This window comes from Rousettus aegyptiacus, unplaced genomic scaffold (assembly GCF_014176215.1).
Source record: "Rousettus aegyptiacus isolate mRouAeg1 unplaced genomic scaffold, mRouAeg1.p scaffold_m13_p_2, whole genome shotgun sequence".
Lineage (NCBI taxonomy): Eukaryota > Metazoa > Chordata > Mammalia > Chiroptera > Pteropodidae > Rousettus > Rousettus aegyptiacus.
Genome location: NW_023416295.1, coordinates 118,365,757 through 118,381,074, shown reverse-complemented (window position 1 = coordinate 118,381,074; position 15,318 = coordinate 118,365,757).

The following is a 15,318-nucleotide window of genomic DNA, read 5'->3' as shown; positions in this document are numbered from 1 at the left end:
CTTATGTAATATTTCTTCAAACTTCAGGCTATGGTCTTCGGTAATGTACTCTTGGGGTTAATGAGAGGTGGTCTCTGAGACATTAAAAAAAATTTTTTTTAACTTCCTAGAAATTAAAAAAAGGATTTTTAAAAATTTAAATAGATGCATCTTTAGGTTATTTGATGACTACTTGTAACTTGGAGGCAAGTAGCTCTATTTTTATTGTTCTAGGATATTGAGAAAAGAATAGAGCTGAACTTGACACATAGACAAGGGGAGTGACAGCCACGTGACATCACCACAGTGTCTTTCAATGGTAGTTCCATGTTAGCTTGATGAGAAAGAAGGGTTGAGAGAGTCAGGTCATTACTTAGCACATAGTCATGTAAGCATGTTGAATTTAAAATAATGCACATGCCAGAGAGTAGCGGGTAGCGGGCAGGAGGAGGTAGATGGGGGAAAAAAATTAAATTATTTCTTCAATTGAAAAAATAAATAAATAAATAAATAAATAAATAAATAAATAAATAAACGCACATGCTTATATAGTGAGTGCCATATTCACACACCAGTAGCTATTTTGCTTTGGTTAAATGACTTCCATTGCATTAAGTGAATTTTGTTAATTTCCATTGAATTGAGTTTTATTTTGTGAATTTGTTTTGATTTTATTATTGTACAAAGGCTATAAACATTGGAAAGTTATACCTGGTTTATGTTTGTATATATTTAAATAATGTGATAAAAATAAGTTGTCAATACTAAGAATATTTAATAAGTTATTTCTTTTAATATTGATCCATACAGTTTTCCATACCCAAGTTCAGGAAATGCTGGCTTGTAGGATTGAGTGAAAACTTCTTAGAGAAGCACGAGAAACCCTTCATGTTTGTCTCTTTCACCCTTCAACCTCATTCCTGCACCTTCCCCTGCCTATCCCTTCTTACTTGTCTAGAGCTCGTCGACAGTATGGACAATTTCTTAGTCATATTTATACCTACATGCCTGACAATTAATGAATGTTTGTAGAATAAATGAATGAATGAATCAATATGCGATAGAAGACAAAATAAAAAGGAAGAAGGTTGTTTCACAGACCTAAAGGCCAACTCCTGACGCTACTGTGAATAATAAAGTTCTTTGTTTGACACCAGGCCTGGCCACCTTCTAGCCTCTTGTATCTACTCAGTCACAATCTTACTAAGTCATTTACTTAGTAAGAGATAGAGATAGAGATAGAGATAGAGATAGAGATAGAGACAGAGATAGAGATAGAGATTTAAAACTAACACCTACAGGGGAAGGGCAGATGCAGCCTATATCCCAAGGGAAGGAATCATCTCTCCCCAGTGTTTTCAACTTGGAAGTTCTCAGAGGATCAAAGAGAGACTATCCACATTGCCACTAGTCTCATAGCAAGTAAACTGCTCTGATCTCACTCTTTTCTAGCTTCCAATAGAAGAATGATTCATTTAAACAGACTTTTATGTGTACTTTATTTTTAGTCTGGGAAGTATTTACTTTAAATGTTTGTGCATGGGAATGTAAGTTCAGATCAGCTGATGATCAGGGGCAGACAACTGGTCGCTGTGGGGACGTAAGTGACTTAGCAAACAAAACTGTACAGCTTATTGTGATCTCCAAAGCCTCTGCCAGTTTCAAAATTCTATGTTCATATTTACTGGGGACAATCAACTAGAGCAGGTCTCCACTGTGATACTATTCTTATAAGGAGGATTTGGGTGTACTGTGTAGCCGATCTCATTCCCTAAAACAGAAAAACTTTTTTATTCTTTCCCTTCTTTCTACCGTTCGATAATTGCCTTACGTGCCAGGCACTCTGCCAAGCCTCTCTAGCCATCGATCCTGATCAGATGCAACAAAATTATGAAATAGGTTCTTGTATCTGTATAAAGCTTTACATAGAGACAATATGGTTGTGACAAAAGAGGGTGCCAGCCCTGGTTCTTGTCCTAAAAATCTGCATTTTGATACTGCATTTGGAGACAAGGGGGCTTGGAACCTCCCAACTCTGTGATCTGGAGCAAATCATTCACCTTTTTGACCTTAGATTCTTCCTTTATGAAATGATGATGGGAAAAAATCTGCTCTCTTTTACATAAAGTACAGTGATGAGGATTGAAATTAAAATGAGATGATCCGTGTGAAAGAGTTCATCAATCAAGTCTATGAGAGGGTCACTGTGCACAGAATGCCTTTCTCCCACTCATCTCATTAGAATGTTGCATCCGATGTAAATAAAAGACATTATATAAATGAGGCATTAGCTTTGTACTGGTCAACAGCCATGGTGGACACCCTCAATCATTGTACCAGACAAAAGCACTCAGAGAGAACCAGGCTGGAGGATGGATGTCTCCGGACAGAGGTAGGATACCGTCGCTAATGGGAGGACAGATCTGAAGGACATGCCCTGTGGACAGAGGGGGCTGCGATGTGGAAGCTCCATTTTTGGGATTCTGAGCTGCGCAGATGGATGGAAAACCACCAGATGCAAGCTCTCTAAGCTTGCTGGTGTTCCCTTCCTGAGCTCTCTCCCATGGATGGCTGTTGTGGAAAGAATTGAACACATTTTCAGAGATTTGCAGTTACTTTAATGACATTTTCTCATTGCGCCCACTCATTGCACCCAAATGGTAAGACAAAGCCACCCTCTGCCTCCTGGGAGCTGTATGTAAATCACAGTGATAACTTGGTTAGTTAGTTCTGTACTGCCTACCCCTTCACCCCCAGCTTCAGCTTCATAGCTACTTTTTGGTGTGTCAGCCCACACCCAGAAATGCATATTGGGGAGGAAATGTTAGTGCTTCAATATGGAAATAAAGGGCTTATATCCTATGATATAAATATCTGCTTTGTTCCCAGCTTCCTTGTCTCTGGGAAATGAACGTTTCCTCTCCAAGGGAAGAGACCGACCCTATTAGTTATGGGAAGCAGTTTCCCCACTGCCATCTTGAACCTCATATTCAAGCCACTCATTCATTCATTAATTCACTCATTTATTCAATCATAAATTTATTACATAGTAATTAAGGGTCTACTATGTGCCAGACACTGTTCTAAATGCTTGAAATAGAACAGGGGCAAAATGGACAGGGTCCCTGCTTTTATGGAGATTATATGTGGGCCAATAGGACACAGTCAATAAAACAATCACGTATGTGTACAAGACAGCTTCAGATAGTGAACAAAATAGAAAGAGTGACATGATAGGCCAGGAAGTATTTGCTTTAAATGTCTGTACACGGGAGTTTGAGTTCAGACCAGCTGATGATCAGTGGCAGACAACTGGCTGCTGTAGGGGCATAAGTGACTTAGCAAACAATGACCAGTGAAGGAGGACATTTGGGAAGGCCTGTTGTTGAAAACCGGATTTGTGTCGAGACCCGAGAACAAAGATCTGTCATGAGTATATATGGGACAGAGAGTTCCATGTTAAGAGAATATCAAGTGTGAGCATGAAAAAGGCTCATCTTGCTGAGAAGCTAGAGTTTGCTTTGCTGATGTTGAGAACAACTGGATGTCCAGATTCCCAGGCCAGTTCTCTGTTCTTTCAACCAAGTCACTAATGGGTGCCCACAGGTTTAAGAATAGGAGCTATCTGCTTCTCTGCTGAGTTCCTGATCCTTTTACAGGGCTCTCTTCAGCAAAGAATAACGGATTGTACAGCTGGTTTCAAGTCACTGCCTTTCTTCAATCACCACTATTTCTAGCGAAGCTTGTAAAACCTTTGCTGAGATCTATGTCTGCTACGCTTACCGAAGCCAACACTGGGACACGATTATTCCTCTCAGCTACTACTACTAACAGAAATCGTGACCTTTAGAAATAGAAATCTTCAGACACAGACCTCAATCTAAAAACTTATAATGGGACAGATGTAATGTCCATTTAAGAAATGGTACTTGCCTATGTGCGAACAGACCAGCCGCCTGGTTTGCATTTATGTGCTTAATCAAGAAGCACGGGGAATGGAAATGCATTTTTTTAAAAAAAGATCTATGATATAGGAGAAAGAGAAATAAGCTTCAGATAGGGAAATTATTCACTAGATGTTAAGAGGTATCCTTGCAATGTAACACCCATGAGTGCATTTTGTACAAGTTCCCCCAGATGCCCAAAGGAAATTGCCTGGTGACATGACCCCTCTCTATCCTTTTCTCATTTATGTGCCCATCCACCCTGAGAGTGTTTGAAATATACAGCAATCACTTTTCCCCACATAATTAAAAGGTATAAGGAACAGAAGAAAACACTCTGCAACTCATATTAAATAAAGGGGGTGTTGCAAGTGCACAAGATTGCTAGGTATAGTCAACTGCAGATGCGCATCTGTATCGTTAACAAGTAATGCCATTGTTCTTGCTGCCTTCTTGTCAAAAGCCTGTCCCTGAAGTTCACCCAGCAGCTACCTTTGATCTTGTATAAGTTCTGTGCCATGATCATTCCTATTGAGATTTGTCACTTATTTCTTCTTCAGGGCTAATCTTACATACTCCATTCATGCATTCTTCCTTACGACAAACTTATTAAGCATCTACTACAAGCCTGCAGTGTCCTAAGCTTAGAGGATATCAGTATAGTCACCATTATGGACAAGCTAAACGTGGCTCCAACCCACGTGAAGGTTGATGTTTACTGAGGGACATAGACAAGTAGACAAAAGTAATATGGGGTGACAAGTATTTTGATAGAAGTAAAATAGGAGGCGAGGGAGCACAGAGGAACAGAAGGAGGGATGCTACTTACTATTTTGAAGAGGCAGAAAAATCTCTCTGCTTCTTTTGGTCTCATCTCCTAATTTATATTGCCTTTTCCTCTTTTTCTTGCTTCTGGAGAGCCACAGGCCACAAATCCTCAGTGTCCATCTGGTTGACTTTCAGCCACATAGCCAGTTAGAAGTCATCATCTTTTTACCTTTCTTCTCTGGCAAGCTCATGCCCTGCATGATTTTTGCCAAACCAAGCTTTACTCCCAGCCTCCTCCAGCCATCCCCATGACCAACGGTTTCCTGTTTATAGGAACACAGAGCTACTGTTTCGGTGGGACAAGGATTTAGAGTCATTTTCCCAGGAGTTGTGGTGCCTCATGATCCTTGCGACATATCTAGATTAAAGGCTTAGGAGAAGAGTTTCGTGGCTGTGGGGAAAATTCTCTCTTCGAAGCTAACAAGTCTGTGTGGGAATAAAACCAGCTCCTGGGGCTTCATTAGGCCTAAGCTCTAACCAGAGGATACAGGGTAGAACTAACAATATTAAATCAACTATTCAAATGAGGGGATTGGTATGCATCTATAAGGCCAGGACCTGGTATACTTGCTAGAATTTTAATAATATAAGGTGTGACCTTTGGCACTTTTATTACAAATAGACTGACTACACTGAGCAGGAAAAACACATGAAGAAAGTCTATTCAATACTTCTGGGGATGGGGTGAGATTTTTCAAGATGAATAGTGTTCATTCTATGAAATTACCACAGCTCTTCTCTTATTCTCTGTGTTCTTACCCAGCCAATGCCAAAGGCAATGAACTGCGAGTTCACACCTTTGTTGTATTCTAGGGACCCTCTTCCTTTTACAGAATCATTATATTGCTAATTATGGTCACTCCTTGGCTTGAGACTGACAATTTATTAGGTTTAGGTGTTATTTCTTTTTCCACACAGACGTCAGAGGCAAACTCCCTCTCCATCCCTGACTTGGGCCTCATCTGATAAGCGAGCGCAATAGAACTAGCTGGCTGAACAGAAATCTCAGACCGAGCCCTGAGTCATCTTAGATAAGGGCCCCAGTGGGCCGAGCGCTTGGCCCAGGTGCCTCTTCTTGCACATCAGTGCTGGGAGTGTCCTCACAGAATTCCTGGCCTCAAAACTCTCCCACTGGTCTTCTCTGGACTTTGGAATTATTTATTTTATACATAACAGTTATTGTTTTTTCCCCCCTATTACTCAAATAATACATTCCTAGTAAAACAGTAGAAAAAAAATAGAAGCTAAAAGTGTAAAATTAAAATAATCCATAGTTCCAACCTCTTAGCTTGTACACATGCTTGCTGATAAGCATTCATCTGGACTCTTCAATACGCATCCTATGTTGTGTGTGCAAATGTGAGCATGTGTGCAGAGGTTTTACACGTCAGTGCCCTATACATGTTGCTTGATACTTTATTTTTTCTCTGTCAATTCATTATTATGGACTCTTTTTTATATGGACTCTTCTTTGCCATTTTAATGGATGCACAGTAATTCAGCTATGTGGAGGTTTAATTAAACCTCTCTATATGGAATATTTAGAGTTTCCAATTTTCACAAGTCTATAGTAAATATTTCTCACAGAAAAATCTTTACAAGGAGTCCCTAAATGTTTATCTTTAGAAACATTCCTTTGGGTCAAGGCCAATTTGCATGTCTTAGTCCATTCGGGCTGCTATAAGAAACACCATAGCCTGGGTGGCTCATAAATTACAGAAATTCATTTCTCACAGCTCTGGGGGCCAAAAATTCAATACTCGGGTGCCAGCATGGTTGGGTTCTGGTGAGAGGCCTTTATGGGGTTGCAGACTGCCAGTTCCTGCTTGTATTTACATGGAGAGGAGCAGAAAGCAGCAAGTTCTTTGTGACTCTCATAAGGGCACTGATCCCATTCGTGAGGGCTTGGCCCACATGACTTCATCTAATCCTAAAACCTCCCAAAGGACTCCTAATATCACACAACGTGGGGTGTGAGGGGGGACACAAACATCCAGTCCATAACATTGGGTAACCTATGAGAAGAGACAGATTCATAGAATCACAGATTCTCATCAAGAGGAATGTGATGATCCTGTTTGCTGAAATATGAATTAATAATAAACCCTAATTCAACTTTTCCTTCCTCTCTTGCCTACCCCTGTTAATCCATTCATGCTTGAACAGCTCTAGAAATGGGTACTCACTATGTTTATATGGTCCTTTATAACCCACAAATGATTTCACATACATTATTTTATTTTAGGCCAAGAATAACCTATGGAGTAGAACTGATAGTTTTACTTTTTTTTTTTTTTTTTTTAGATGAGATGTTCAACCCAAGTCACTCATCTTTCCCCAGTTCTGAATTCCTGTTGTAAATCTTTGCTGTGGCTAGATGGAGCAAATTTAATATTTTGTTCAGCAGCTAGTCCTCCCTGAATGTCTTTGAGGGGGTAAGATAGGTAAATTTGGAACCAGGAAGAGGAAGTATGAATAGAGGCCATGGGATCCAGAGCAGAAAGAAATGGCCCTGAGGATGTAGCCCAGCGGGACTGCTGGAGTGTGAGGTGAAGTTGTGTCTTCAGGCAGGAAGGAAATAATAATGAGCGTGAAGGGCCTCCAGAGGCACACCTGGTTCTGCCAATTGTCGCTGCTGGCTGGTGGCACTGCGATCCCTGACTTTGGGCTAGACACAGATCACTGTGATAAATGTACTTTCATTTCATCTTATTGTATTTTTATTATTAAACTATCAAGAAAATGAATACACAAAGATAGATCACTATGGAGATAAGTCAATCTAGATTTATTTCTCTTTGGTTTTTAATGTTTTGCTTGATTTCCCTTCGTTTGAAGTTGCTTTACTGATGTCAGAGAGATAACATATGCCTGATGATCTCAGCCAGAAAGCTATCATAGAAGCAGCACTTGCTCTTTTGAGGACTCCGGAGAGGGCAAAGGGCAGCCAGCGGCTCTGGGAAACTCGCTCTGCTTGAAGAAATGGGGGGAGAGCGCCCTCTTGTGGAACTCCAATCATTGTCTAATCTGCCTGGCAACAAGCTTTTGTGGCTATTTTTTTTCTGGTGAATTTTTGGAAGATTCTGAGTACAATTCCTGGACACTTTTGATACACTTCAAGAATAAACTCAAATCAATATGCAGCTCAAAAGGTTGCATTATTGTGATTTTTTTTACGGAGCCAGATTAACTATGAATTATCTCCCAAACTAGCATGTTGAATAATTTTTTTCATATTTTGGTGTAAAGCCTTACAAAATATGGTTTTTTAATTCGATTTTTAAAAACTACTTCTTCCACCTGGCAAGGATTTAAGCAAAGCCCAGGCAGTTCGGGGCTATTTTTAGTCCTGATTAATTATTAGGCCAAGATAATTCCAAGTTCAGCAGCTTATTTGGAGGAGACATGACAGCTGAGCTCTCAGGGCAGCGTTGGGTCAAAGCTGACATCTTTAAAGCATAATGTATCTCTCCCCACCTCTGAGGAGAGTGCAGGGGTGGCACTTTCTGTGACACTGGTGTCAGCTTTGGCAGCCTGGAGCTAGCGAGTGGAGCAGAAACTGCTGATTCAGGGGCCTGCAGACATGGCTGATTTCACTGCAGTGAAAATAGGTCACTAATGACACATGGTGATAAGCCAAAAAAACTGCGGCCAGGAACTCTGAATCGTCGGCTAGTGGCAAGATCCGTTTTATTAGAACTCCAGAAAGAAAGCAATCTGCTCGAGTTTGCATCGAACGTCCACAGGCTTGCCGAGCTTGCATGCCCAGACTGTGATCCCTCTTCCCCTTGCCTTCATTCTCTCAAGGATTCAAGTTGTTTATCTTTCGGTTTGTCCTGTTTCCATTCCCATGCACTGAAATAACTCCAGAGCTCCTGCTTTTTTTTCGAACAGCCAAGCTGGTAGGATTCTGTCTCCTGTGCCCTCCACCCGCCCCCCCCCCCAACCCCCGACCCGGGTCAAGTGGCGAGGAGCAGAATGGAGACAAGGCGAGGATGACATTACCTTCTCTGCTTCCTTGTATGTGGCCACTGAAACAGGGCTGGCCAGTCTAGTCCATCCACACTGATCGTCATGAAGCCATCTATCTCTGCAATTCTACAAACCGTCTGGTGTTACCATTATGTGATAAAACAATATTTTACTTTATTTTGGACAGTGTCACTCCAGTTGGTGTTTCCCATTACTCTCAGTAGTCCCCTGAGAAGAGAAAGGGAATTGCGGAGAGGAAGGCTGGGAGTTGCTGATGTGACCTCTGCGCAGGCCTGGTGTGAGTCGGTATGGAGTTTAGACCAAGGTCGCTAAATGAAAACGAGCATCAACATCTCTTGCAGAACCTGTTGAAACTCAGATTCCTGGCTCAGCCTCCCACGTTTTGATTCAGTAGATCTGGAAGAAGGGCCCAGCATTGTGCATTTCTAAGCAGTTTCCAGGCGACTACATTTTGAGAAGCACTGGCTTAGGCAGGTCAACAGTGGCTTTGGCACTGCCCTCATGTAAGCAATCTCCATGTCCTGGAGTGTCTTCCATTAGACTGTGAGCAGTTGAAGGGTAGGGACCATGTCTCACTCATGGTTGAGCCTCCAGACTCCAGTGTGGTGCCTGATACAAAGCAAGTACTTATTAAATGGATTAACGAATGACTGGATCTTATCAGCATCTTCTTAAAACAGAAGCAAGTTTTCTGAAGGTCAGGGATTACCTTAATGGAATATTGATTGTGCTGAATTAAATTATTAAATCACAGAAATTAATATTAAATACACAGTGGAGTAAGACGAGGTTGAACAAGAAGAACTGGGTTTTAGGAAGAGGCTGGGCAGAGGAAAGATGAGCTCATCAAATTTTATAAGGTATTTTACCCATAATTTGTAGTAGGGACAGAAACCTTTTACGAGTATTAAGCAGGTAACAGCTCCCATCTGGAGCTCCCTTCTTCCTTCCATGCACTGAATCTCAAAGGGCAGGGTAGGAAATGGTTCTCATGGCAGAGGAGGGTTTTCAGTGTGGTTTGCGTTTTAGGGACTGTTGTACCTGCTGGGAAAAAGTATGAGATCCCTGGAGATTAGCTCCTGGGACGCCCCCAAATCTGTGTGTTCCATCCTTCTAGATGGGAACAGAAGGGAAAATGGAGTTTGAGTCTGGTTTGGTGAGAACCCCTGTCCTCCCATGACCTTATTCTAGCTGCCCTGCTTGTCCCCTCCTCATACCCTGCCTCACGTTTTACACTCTATCAATAGCATCGCACAGGAGTTTTCTGGCATAGATCGTGCTGCCCTTCTGCTTCTAGCTTGCAACCAGCCCAAGTCTGCACAACTTGAAGTTGTCATTTCTAACCTCACTTAGAAGCCACTTCTTACAGGAAGTTTCTTTAGGTGCCGCTCTTCTATTCTCTTAATACCCTGCAAATATTTCTATTGCTTATTTACTTGTTCATTTAACAATTATCTACTGAGTTCCCACTACGTGGTAGTCACTGGAGATACAAAGATGGATATGACATGACTCTCTCCTGTCCTTAAGCAGATCAGGAAGGGATACAGATATGAAACAAGTAACTAGAACCTGAAGAGCAAAGTTCTAAATAGGAGTAAGCATTGGGTGCTGTGGAAGTACGCAGAAAGGGCACCTAACCTTGTCCTAGATTGTTAAGGAACATTTTTTACAAGAAGTAAGACCTAGTCAAGATCTGAAGGGTTTAGGCCAAACAAAAAGATGGGAGAAGAGCATACTAGGAGTTGAAAAACATTTGCAAAGGTCATTATCTATATATATGAGTGGCTGTAGACCACAGAAATAAGGGTTGAGGTGATGTTTTATTCATTAGCTCCAACTCACGGTGTAGTACCTCGCACACAGACATCCAAAGAAATGTTTATTGAATGAACGAATAAATGAATGAGTGAATGAATGAATCAGCTTTTGCTGAGATGGCTGATGAAGGTAGTAGTAATTAATAATGACAGAAAGTGACAGTTCTTAGAAAGTCAGTATTTGTTGGCTCAATGGCTCTCTATCCTAGCTCCTGTCTGTTTCTTCCTGTGTACTTATCGATGGGTTAGCAGACATTAAAATTGCATGGGCTCTATGTACAGGTGCATTTACTGTCCTGAGTACAGTTGCTGATACAGTTTCCATGCAGCAGCAAAACGCTCTAACCCGATGCTTTGAAAACAAATGTGCAATTTCTGAAAAGACCGATGCAAGCAAAGTCAGAACTGAGAGTATGTTTTAACACCGCTTGAAATCTAGAGAAGTCAAAATGTTTTCAGAGACAGGCCTCTATTTTTTTCATGACTGGGCAAATACTGATTTTTGTTGTTGTCGCCACTGTTCGTTCCCTCTCTGGGTGTGTTCTGCCACTGATGGATCAGTGAGGTGTATCCGCGGGCCCACACACCTGCCCACTCATTGTCAGTGAGCTCTGTTTTTCTGAATCACTTTGGGAAAATGGGAAATGATGAACTCAAAGTAAGAAGGTGATTTGCATTTTCTGAATGAATGATAATGACCGAAGTGCTAACTCCTAAGAAATGTGCCGAGTTCATACAAGATGTGGAGAGCGAAGAGCGGTCCTGTGTTCTCAGACACTTCTTTGGTACCAGGAGCCCTGACTCGAAGAGCTGAGAAGGCAGAGGAGGCACGAAGCAGTGAGTGGGAGACTCTGAATGACTTGTTTGGAGAGTCCTTGTGCTAATCCTCAATGGCACCACTGTATGGTGGCCTGACACCTGGCTGCAAATAGATGCTCAGCCAAGACTCATGGCTCACCATGGCTCACAGTGGTTTTTCACAACTATGCGTGCATGTTAGAATGATTGGCAGAGCTTTACAAAATGCCAACCCTAGGGCTTCACCCCAAGAGTTTAATTGGTGTGGAACAGGACACAGGCACCAGTATTTTTTTAAGTTCTTCAGGTGATTCTATTTGAAAGCCAAGATTGTGACTAATTGAAAATAGATTAGGAGAGCATCACGTCAGCTAAGGAGTGGATACTTGCTTTTGAGTTGTTCCTTTCCATGATCTCTCTCCAGAGACAATGGCATGTAACCAAGAGAAAGCAAAGGGGAGTAATTAATGGTTTAGTATGATCCTTTTAAAACCTCGTGTTGGAGAGGTTTTAGGAAACAGGTCACATGCACTGTGGTTGGTATAATTGCTCTTCGAATCAAAAGGAGAATATGGAAAAATTAAGATTTATGATGGGGCAATGGGTTTCTGACAAGATACTTGTAAGAGATCTTGAAACATGGCAAGAAATTTGGCAAGAAATTTATTGATCAGATAAAATTTTATGGGGATGGAAGATAAGTAGGGTGGTGGAGGGGATAGAAACTGTGAAGCTAGATATTAGGGAATAAACTGCTATAACATTTACCTGCAAACCAGTGGAGGCCTCCCAAGGAAGAGTTCTGGAGATAATGCTCGTGGGTATGGATGGTAACACAAATTTTAAGATTTTCGTTTAGAGAACTGAATATACTTTTTAAATTTATCATGTCAAGTATCACTAAAACTGTCGGGGTGAAACCTGTAAGAGGAATAGTCCATCAGAGTTCTGCCCCCTAGTTATGGATTACCAGAAGGTGTAAAGCTTTGAGACATTCATATATTCCATTCAAAGATTTTTAAGGCTCTCAGAGTCATACTGCAGTACCCCCTGGGAGAAAATTAGAACAGTCATAGAGAACATTCCACTAACCATTTTAATAATACACCATTAAGTAGTCCTAATTTGTTTCAATCTCGGTGCCAGATTCAAATTCACTTAAGGAAAACCTGAGTCTAGTCCAACAGGAGGTCCTTGGTTTCTTTCCTCATCCACCACCAATTTTGAGCTTCCCTTTGTTTCCTCCCAGTTGGAGCAGTTACAGTTACATCAGAGTTACATTAACTAAGCAACAGGAGAACCGCCATTGGTTCCACCTTGGAAAGCCCCAAGCTTTCTGGCATAAAGGATGCTGTATTCCTGTAGACCCTGGGATCATGTGACCAACTCCTTCAAGAGATGTGGCATCCTGTGTGGGTGAAGCTACGAGACAGAACACCAGTCCTGAAAATAGAATCAACCAAGACCACCACCTGTTACTGCACTTTCACATGAGCCTAGAGATGAGAGAGTTTTTATCGATCATCCCTTTACCTCATACACACATCTCCCAGAACTTATATCTCACTGACTAACTTAGAGCCAAAAATTCTGATTTCTGTAAAGGATATTGGGTCTCACATATTTCACTCTTCTGCCAGAAGAGTTCAGCTATGTGCCTGGCATATTCCTGATGTAGCACGGCTCCAAAGCCCTCTATATAAGAGTTAATGTATTTAAACTAAAGGATTTAAGCCCGGTGAAATTATCCGATACTAGTGCAAGAACCTGATTGAAAGAGGTTACGGAGGCCTCGAGTACCTGCGTACAGGCCTTCCTTTACCAGTTTTCAAAGGGCTCAAAAGAGTTGAAGGTGATGGTTTGCTTCTCTTTTCTTTATGAAATGCCTTTTGTTATTAGCTCTGGCATGATGTCCCTGGGTCAGGTGAGAGAAGAGGTTTGCTCTAATGGCATGGTTATCCTCAAACCTCCTATAAAGCCACTAAGTCCCTAGGTCTCTGACACCTTAGGATTTGTGAAAAATGGTTAATGACCCTAGAAAAGGTCTATTCTGGTTTTGCCTTATCCCATTATGACCTAGCAGAACCTGTATTTGAAAATGACCAAGGTTAACCCCATTTCTTCCAGGCAGTTCTGAACTTTCAGAATCAAGGTTCATGTGCCGCCGAAGTCTTGTGAAATACTATTATCTAAAAAAAAAAAAATAATAATACCTTCAGATAGTTTATATTCTTCCCATCAACTACGGGATAGTATCAGGAGCCCCCAAAGTCCCTTGTGAATGTTGCCTGAAACTGAGAGAACCCACCAGGCAGCAACTTTTCCTTATCTTTGTCCTTATTTGCATCTGGATCTAACATTACTCACTTCTGAAAATTGGCACTGAAAACCCTTGTCTCTGGTAAGCAGTATTGGGCTTTCTGAACCTAGGTTTTGGGTTTAGGTTTCCTTCAGTGTCTATTGAGAAAGAAATAGTCCATCTAAGTCTAAATTTTATCTGAACTGTTATTCTTCATAATGCATGTGCTAGAAGACTCAGAGATAGTGATTATGTTTATTCTCAAAAAGTACAATTCATCTATACTTTCCTGAAATGGTCAGGAATTTTACATCTTTATTCTAGAATGCTTTCAGCCATGAAGAGTGCACATTGCACTCACAGAGAGCGCGAACTTGGCTTCTGGCTTAGAACGTCTTCCTTAGCCTCATCTGCATCTCCTCAGGTACAAAAATGAAACTTTCCATCCTCTAGCCTAGTGGTCTGCAACCTTTTTGGCTCCTATGAGAATTTGATGCCCGATGATCTGCGGTGGAGTTTAGGTGGAGGTGGAGCCGCTGGGGAGCGGCTGCAAATACAGATGAAGAAGCTTCATTCTCCAGCCTGCCGCTCACCTCCTGCTGTGCAGCCTGGTTCCTAACAGGCCATGGACTGGTACTGGTCTGCGGCTCGGGGGTTGGGGACCCCTTTTCTAGGGGACCTGTTTGGGATACTCTCAAGAGAGGAAATGGTAAAAGCCAGTGCTTGAGCATTTTCTCTTCTGTTTTTGTAGCATTCTGCACACAGTGCATGTTTAAGGAGGATAGCCATACTAACTGCCAAAGAATGCTGCTCATGTCTGGGCATGTGTAGAAGGCATGTTAGAGCTGGCCCTATGCATCTAGCTGTCTTTTGCAAACCTCCTGCGTTGGCTGTATTCTCTTCTCGCTCCCCACTTCCTCCCTGACTCTCACACATAGGAATGACTGGGAGGCTTCCACACTGGGGCCACAGGATCCACAGCCAGGATGATGGCATAGGTGCTGGCTCTCGAGTGTCACTGAAGACTCCCTAACCAACACGACACCAAGCTCCAAGTCACTCCTCTCCTGATGGCTTTCTCTGTTGAGGCTTTTCTGATCTTGGGAGAGGGGGAAGAGTGAAAGCTGGAGTTTTCCTCTAGCATGAGCTTGCTCCTGGAAGCCTGGAGACCATGCAAATCTTCGGCTGATTTGTTGTTGCAACCCTCTCCAAGTTCTCTCTATGCATGAAGTACTAAAGAGGGGTTCTCTTTCAACTATAGAGTTTTGTCTGTCCCCTTCCTTTCCACAGCAACAGAAGGCTCTAGGATGCTCTTTTTCTGAGGCACCACGTTCCTCCCACTCCCATGCCCCAGTGTTGGCAGTACAATCAACCCCTCGCTGGAGTCGTCTGCACTGCGCTCCAAAGCATGCAGATCTGATACGGGGTGAGTCCTCCACACTGGCCATTGGCACCCTAGGGGGCCCAGCGGTTCCTGCACATTCTTGTCCTTCTTTTCTTGTTTAGTTTCATTGACCAGAAGAAATAAGGAGGCTATCGCTGGCCCGTCAGCCAGAGTCCTTCCTGCTTCAGCGTGCTCCTCAGAAATTACTAAAGACCTGCCTCTATATTTTCTCCCTGCTGCCTCTTTTCCTACTGCTTTCTATAACAAAGTTTC